Below are 6,769 nucleotides of genomic sequence, written 5' to 3'. Positions count from 1 at the left end.
TGTATCTGTTTTTGTGCCATTACCATATCATCTTGATGATTACAGCTTTGTAATAGAACGTGAAGTCCAGGATTGTGATGCCACCAGCTTTGGTTTTCTTTTTCAACATTCCTTTGGTTATTCGGGGTCTTTTCTGGTACCATACAAAGTTTAGGATTATTTGTTCCAGCACTCTGAAAAAAGTGGATGGTATTTTGATAGGGATTGCATTAAATGTGTAGATTGCTCTAGGCATAGACATTTTAACAATATTTGTTCTCCCAATCCATGAGCATAGAATGTTTTTCCATTTCTTTGTGTCTTCCTCAATTTCTTTCATGAGTATTCTGTAGTTTTCTGAGTACAGATCCTTTGCCTCTTTGGTTAGGTTGATTCCTAGGTTTCCTTTGGTTTTGGGTGTAGTTGTAAATGGGATCAACTTTTTAATTTCTCCCCCTTCTGTCTCATTAATGTATAGAAATGCCACTGATTTCTGTGCATTGATTTTATATCCTGCCACTTTGCTGAATTCCTGTATGAGTTCTAGCAATTTTGGGGTGGAGTCTTTTGGGTTTTCCACATGGAGTATCATGTCATCTGTGGAGAGTGAGAGTTTGACTTCTTTGCCGATTCAGAGGCATTTTATTTATCTTGACTTAATGCTGAGGCTAGGACTTCTAGTACTCTGTTGAACAGCAGTGGACATCCCTGCCATGTTCCTGACCTTAGGGAAAAAGCTCTCAGTTTTTCCCCATTGAGAATGATATTCACTGTGGTCTTTTGAATATAGCTTTTATGATATTGAGGTTTGGTCCCTCTATCTCTACGCTGTGAAGAGTTTTAATCAAGAAAAGATGCTGTACTTTGTCAAATGCTTTTTCTGCATCAATTGAGAGGATCATATGGTTCTTGTCCTTTCTTTTATTTATGTAGTGTATCACATTGATTGATTTTGAGGATGTTGAATCATCCTTGCAGCCCAGGAATAAATCCCACTTGGTCGCAGTGAATAATCCTTTTAATGTATTGTTGGATCCTATTGGCTAGTATTTTGGTGAGAAATTTTGCATCCATGTTCATCAGGGATATTGGTCTGTAATTCTTCCTTTGGTGGTGTCTTTGTCCAGTTTTGGGATCAAGGTAATGCTGGCCTCATAGAACAAGTTTGGAAGTTCCCCTTCCATTTATATTTTTTTGGAACAGTTTCAGAAGAATGGGTAGTAGTTCTTTAAATGTTTGGTAGAATTCCCCTGGGCAACCGTCTGGCCCTGAGCGGTTGGGAGATTTTTTACTACTACTTCAATTTCCTTGCTGGTTATGGGTCTGTTCAGGTTTTCTATTTCTTCCTGTTTCAGTTTTGGTAGTTTATGCCTCTCCAGGCTAAGTAAGGTGCTCCGGATTGCTCTATGTGGGTTTTGTTCCCTGAAGGCTTTCCATGCAGCTTTAGGGGATGATGATGAAAATGGCAGCCTGCCAGTCTCCACCTTCAGAGCAAAAGCTCAGGACTCCACTCCTCAGTGCACCCTCAGAGAAAATCAATCACTCCTGTCTCCCTGGTCTCCATAGGTACTCTGTGCTCACCCAGCCTGTGACTGAGTGTTTCTAACTCAGTACACAACCCCTTTTGGAGTCTCCGAACCCTGCATCCTTCTGAGGCACATACCTGCTCAGGTGGGGTGGGAGGTTTTCTCTGCAGTTCTGCCACTTGCCAGGCCCCTGCTCAGATGGAGGTTACCCAACCATGGTGTGGTTCATGGTGTACAGCAACACCGAGCTGAAAGCCCACTCCTGGGCTTGCTGATTGCAGCTGCCTTCCCTGCTCCAATGCCTGGGAACTCTGCAGTGCTCAGGCACCCCTGGTCTTTCTGGGACCCTGAGGATCCTGAGACCAGACTGTCCCACCTAGGATTCCACCCCACTTTGTCACTTGAACATCTTTCAGGCAGGGATGTCCCTCATGGGAGCAGACTTCTAAAAGTTCTGATTTTGTGCTCCACTGCTATATCACTTTCCGGTAGCCGCCTTGCAGAGGCTCCCTCCCACCGTGGTCTGTCTTTCCATATATTGCCTCGGATTCACTTCTCCATACCTCCTAACTTGCAGAAAGTGGTCACTTTTCTATTTGTCGAGTTGCAGCTGTTCTTTTCTTAGATCTCCAGTTGAGTTTGCAGGTGTTCAGAATGATTTGATAGCTGTCTAGCTGAATTCCTGGGACCAGATGAAACTGAGGTCTCCTACTCCTTCACCATCTTGGATTAGCTCTCTACTTGATCATATTAATTAACTGACCTAGCTCTTCACCAGCTTCCGTTGATTTATGTGTCTATTTTTGTGCCAGTTAACATAATGTTTTGATTACTATAGCTTTGTAGTATATCTTCAAATCTGAGATTGTGATACCTCCAGCTTTGTTCTTCTTAAGGTAGATTTGGCTATTCAACGTATTTGTAAGGAACCACATACAAATTTTAGGATTATTCTATTTCTTTGAAAAAGGCTGTTGAATCTGTAGCTTGCTCTGGGTACTATGGACATTTTAATGATATTCTTATCCATAAACATGCTAGATGTTTCCATTTTTTTCTGTCATCTTTCATTTCTTTTGTCAATGTCTTAGAGTTTTCATAGGATAGGTCTTCCACTTCTTTCATTAAATTTATTGCTAGGTAGTTAATCTTTTTCGTACATACACACATTTATTTACACAAATGAAATGGGGTCATTCTCCATGTACTTTTATTATTTTTGTTTTTTGTTTGTTTGTTTTTTAGTATCTTGGCTATTATGAGGATGTACTAAGTTATCTGTAAGATGCTTTCTAAGACACTCTCCCTTCAGGATGAATACCATATTATCAAATTTAGTCAAATTGTAAACTGACTTTAGTTCGGCATGACCCAAAACATATTTTGCTAAACACTCTTAGTTTCAACTATAAGATACTAATGCATTCAAAGGAAAATATATTTGTACTTTGATTTATTTGCATTTAATTCAAATAGTCATTTTGGCTGGATATGCTGGGGATTATGTTCAGACCTTTTCACAGGCTGATAGTTTACTGTAAGAATAGATCACGGCATCAAATGAGTGTTGGTCCCAAATGGAACAAGTAAGGTTGAAACTTGATCCAGGGAGCCATCCCATTTGAGTGACCAAATGGTTTTTAATAGGCTAGAGATAAACAGTTTCTGATGATTATCAAAACCCAGTAAATTAGTGAATAAGAGTTCTGAACCTTTGTTCTCTGTTTTGTATCGGGACAGTGAACAACCTTTAATAAAGAATGCATTCCTTTCTGCCAGAGACAAAAGCAGAACTTCCCAATGGAAAACAGCATGTCTATCTAGGCCTGCTTCAAAAGCCAACTCAGATCTCAAATCATTGCACTAGGAGCTAGACAGAATGCCATTGGCTATAGTTGCCATGGTAATCACTGCTGACCTCACAGGTCCTTCCTAACGATTTGCAACAGGTTCATTTGTACTGCATTTGCTGTGGTGTGTGTGTTTATCTAGATCTATTTGTTTGCTTGTGGCTGAGCTGTCACGTTTTACTCTGAATCCAATGAGTAAGGCACCAATGCCTTGTACATAATAAATGTTAAATGAAGATTTGTGGAATTGGATTGATGTACTAGGTTTGGAAAAAAATCACAGGCATGAGGAGTTTGACAAATTTTTGCAGTTCTCAAAATGTAGTCCTTGAAATCGGTGTTGCTGGCTACTTTTCCTCTTGAACAGTTACAGCTGCTGTTAGAGTAATCAGTAACTGTAAAGTTTGCAATTCTCCAACCCACAGAAGCTCCCCAGGTGGCCAGGAGAGGGTAGCTATTTTAAAAACTACCCTTCCTTAGGATTTATTTTTAAGCTTTTCTGGGGGAGGAAGAAGCATGAATTTAACAGACTACTGGATACTCTCACCAGGTTGTCTTGTCTCTGGAGGTTGATTGATTAGTAGTTCTAACACCCAGCTGAGTGTAAGCTGTTCTTTGGGATTCTGATGCCCATCCGGGTGAGGGAGTCACTCAATATCCTGAGACTATCTTAAGACTTTTTAATCCTGAGATTTCCCAAACCTAAACTGATATTATATCAGATTTTTCCTACATCTCTCATGAAAAAATAATGTCCCCCATGTTAATATATTGCTTATATTTGTAGAATGCCATGAGCCTTTACATGGAATCATTCTTTCAAAAAAGAAGTGAAAGAGAACACCCAAAGTTTGGGAGATAATTTAATCAAGCATTTATATTAAGTTCTGTGTTTGCAAAATAATTTTCCAGTTGCCTCTCATTTACCCTTATAAGACTAGCCACTCCTGCCTCCATTGTACATCTCAAATATACTAAGAAAAATTCGGAACAATAAGTAATTTGCTTTAGACATTGCCCCCAAACCCTGTTTTTTACTAGTAGAGGAGCAGATGCAGATTCAACTGTACTTTACATCTGAAAAGTAGCTGTTCCAGAACCAGTAAGTCCTTTGTGAAATCACAGTGAGGCCAAGGGCTATGAATCACCTCTTTCCACTCAAGTCTCTGCTTCCCACAGATATGATAGATCGGATGCCAGGGTTTGTCAGTTTACCATGGGGGTGTGTAAATAAGCTTTGTTATTTTCTGAGGCAGTGGGGCATGGGGTATATCACTGCAGACCAAGTGGGAGGACTGGACTGAATGCTAGGCCCTATCATTTTCTGACAGTGTGGCCTTGACTACGTCAATATAAAGATGCCTGCCTTCCTTGTCTCACAGGTGGTTGCATCAGATGAGTAACATTGATCATTCTTTGCAGCTTCTGGAGTGCTTTGGAAATGTGTTAGCTCCATCTACCAAGCTCTGATGATCCTACACAGACTAGAAAGTGTTTGCATGTGTACTTTCCTGGAGTCTAGGTTGTCAGATGCATCTTCTTCAGACTCCTCAGTTTGAAAAAAGCTCTTAGAGTGTATCCCAGAATACTGGATAAGAGGAGAAAGAAAAAATAGAAGAGGAAGGGGGCAATAGGATGTACTCTTCTCCATCCACTCTCCTGTTCCATTCAGTACACTGATTTCATTCACCACTTATTTTCTGCTTTGTATGTAAAGATGAACCTCTCGTGATAATGTGCATGAACAGTGGAGTAAACACTCATTTAAAAATAAATTCACATGTAGTTGGCTGCAGCCATCTGACCGAGCCCTAGATCTCTCTTTGGCAATGCCGTACATTTGTAGCCCCATTAATTCATGGTCCTTAATAATTTCTTCAGAGTAAATACCAAGTTTACTTTGTTTTATCTATGTAGAAAGGACCCACAGAACAAATGAATAGTGTAAATAAGTTTTCTAAGAAACATCAACCTGCTTGAGAGAAAGGACGGTTCTCAAATGCCTTTCATTTGTTTGCATCCTATGTACTGATTATGTGGGATTCTAGTCATTAAAGTAGTCCTTTGAGGATATCCACTTGGTAATATTCTATTAGCACTTAATTTGAATTACTGTAATAAAACTTTACTTCTTTAAGATTCATTCATCATTCAATATTGTTACCCATATCTTCCTTCTGTCAGTATGAATTTGTTGTAAGGTATTATTATTTTTTTTTTTAAAGATTTTATTTATTTATTTGAGAGAGAATGAGAGAGAGAGAGAGAGAGAGCACATGAGAGGGGGGAGGGTCAGAGGGAGAAGCAGACTCCCCGCTGAGCAGGGAGCCCGATGCGGGACTCGATCCCGGGACTCCAGGATCATGACCTGAGCTGAAGGCAGTCGCTTAACCAACTGAGCCACCCAGGCGCCCCTTGTTGTAAGGTATTATTGTAATTAATTACATGCCCTTAAATTCCTTGGATACTATCTGGTATAGTTACATTATTTGAGCAAGACTTTTTTTTTTTTTCTTTTTCTTTTTTTTTTTTTAATTTCAATTAGCCAACATATAGTATATCATTAGTTTCAGATCTAGAGTTTGGTAATTCATCAGTTGCATATAACACCCAGTGCTCATCACATCCGTGTCCTCCTTAATTCCCATCACCCAGTTACCCCATCTCCCCACCCACTTCGCCTCAGGCAACCCTCAGTTTCTTTCCATAGTTAAGAGTCTCTCATGGTTTTTCTCCCTCTCTGATTTTTTCTCATTCAGTTTTCCCTCCCTTCCCTTATGATCCTGTTTTGTTTCTTATATTCCTCATATGAGTAAAACCATATGATAATTGTTTTTCTCTGACTGACTGGTTTTGCTTAGCATAATACCCTCCAGTTCCATCCACGTCAATGTAAATGGTAAGATTTCATCCTTTCTGATGGCTGAGTAATATTCCATTGTATATATATACCACATCTTTATCCATTTATCTGTCGATGGACATCTGGGCTCTTTCCGTAGTTTGGCTATTGTAGACATGGCTGCTATAAACATTGGGGTGCAGGTACCCCTTTGGATCACTACATTTGTATCTTTGAGGTAAATACCCAGTAGTGTAATTGCTAGGTTGTAGGGTTAGCTCTATTTTCAACTTTTTGAGGCACCTCCACACTGTTTTCCAGAGTGGCTGTACCAGCTTGCATTCCCACCAATAGTGTAAGAGGGTTCCCCTTTCTCTGCATCCTCGCCATCTGTCATTCCCTGACTTGTTAATTTTAGCCATTCCGACTGGTGTGAGATGGTATCTCATTGTGGTTTTGATTTGTATTTCCCTAATGCTGAGTGATGTGGAGCATTTTTTCATGTGTCTCTTGGCCATTTGGATGTCTTCTTTGGAGAAATGTCTGTTCGTGTCTTCTGCTGGTTTCTTGAC

General features: G+C 39.9%; 1 protein-coding gene across 18 annotated transcripts in view; it reads right to left on the bottom strand.

Annotated features, from left to right (window-relative positions):
* TMEM108 (transmembrane protein 108) overlaps positions 1 to 6,769 on the bottom strand; it is a 547,759-nt gene that overhangs the window by 230,907 nt on the left and 310,083 nt on the right. The gene's annotated exons all lie outside the window — the stretch shown is intronic.

The sequence above is a fragment of the Leptonychotes weddellii genome, chromosome 1 (assembly GCF_054177405.1).
Source record: "Leptonychotes weddellii isolate Sample4059 chromosome 1, ASM5417740v2, whole genome shotgun sequence".
Lineage (NCBI taxonomy): Eukaryota > Metazoa > Chordata > Mammalia > Carnivora > Phocidae > Leptonychotes > Leptonychotes weddellii.
The sequence above is the reverse complement of the archived record's forward strand: the minus strand, read 5'-3'. Positions and strand labels throughout refer to the sequence as shown.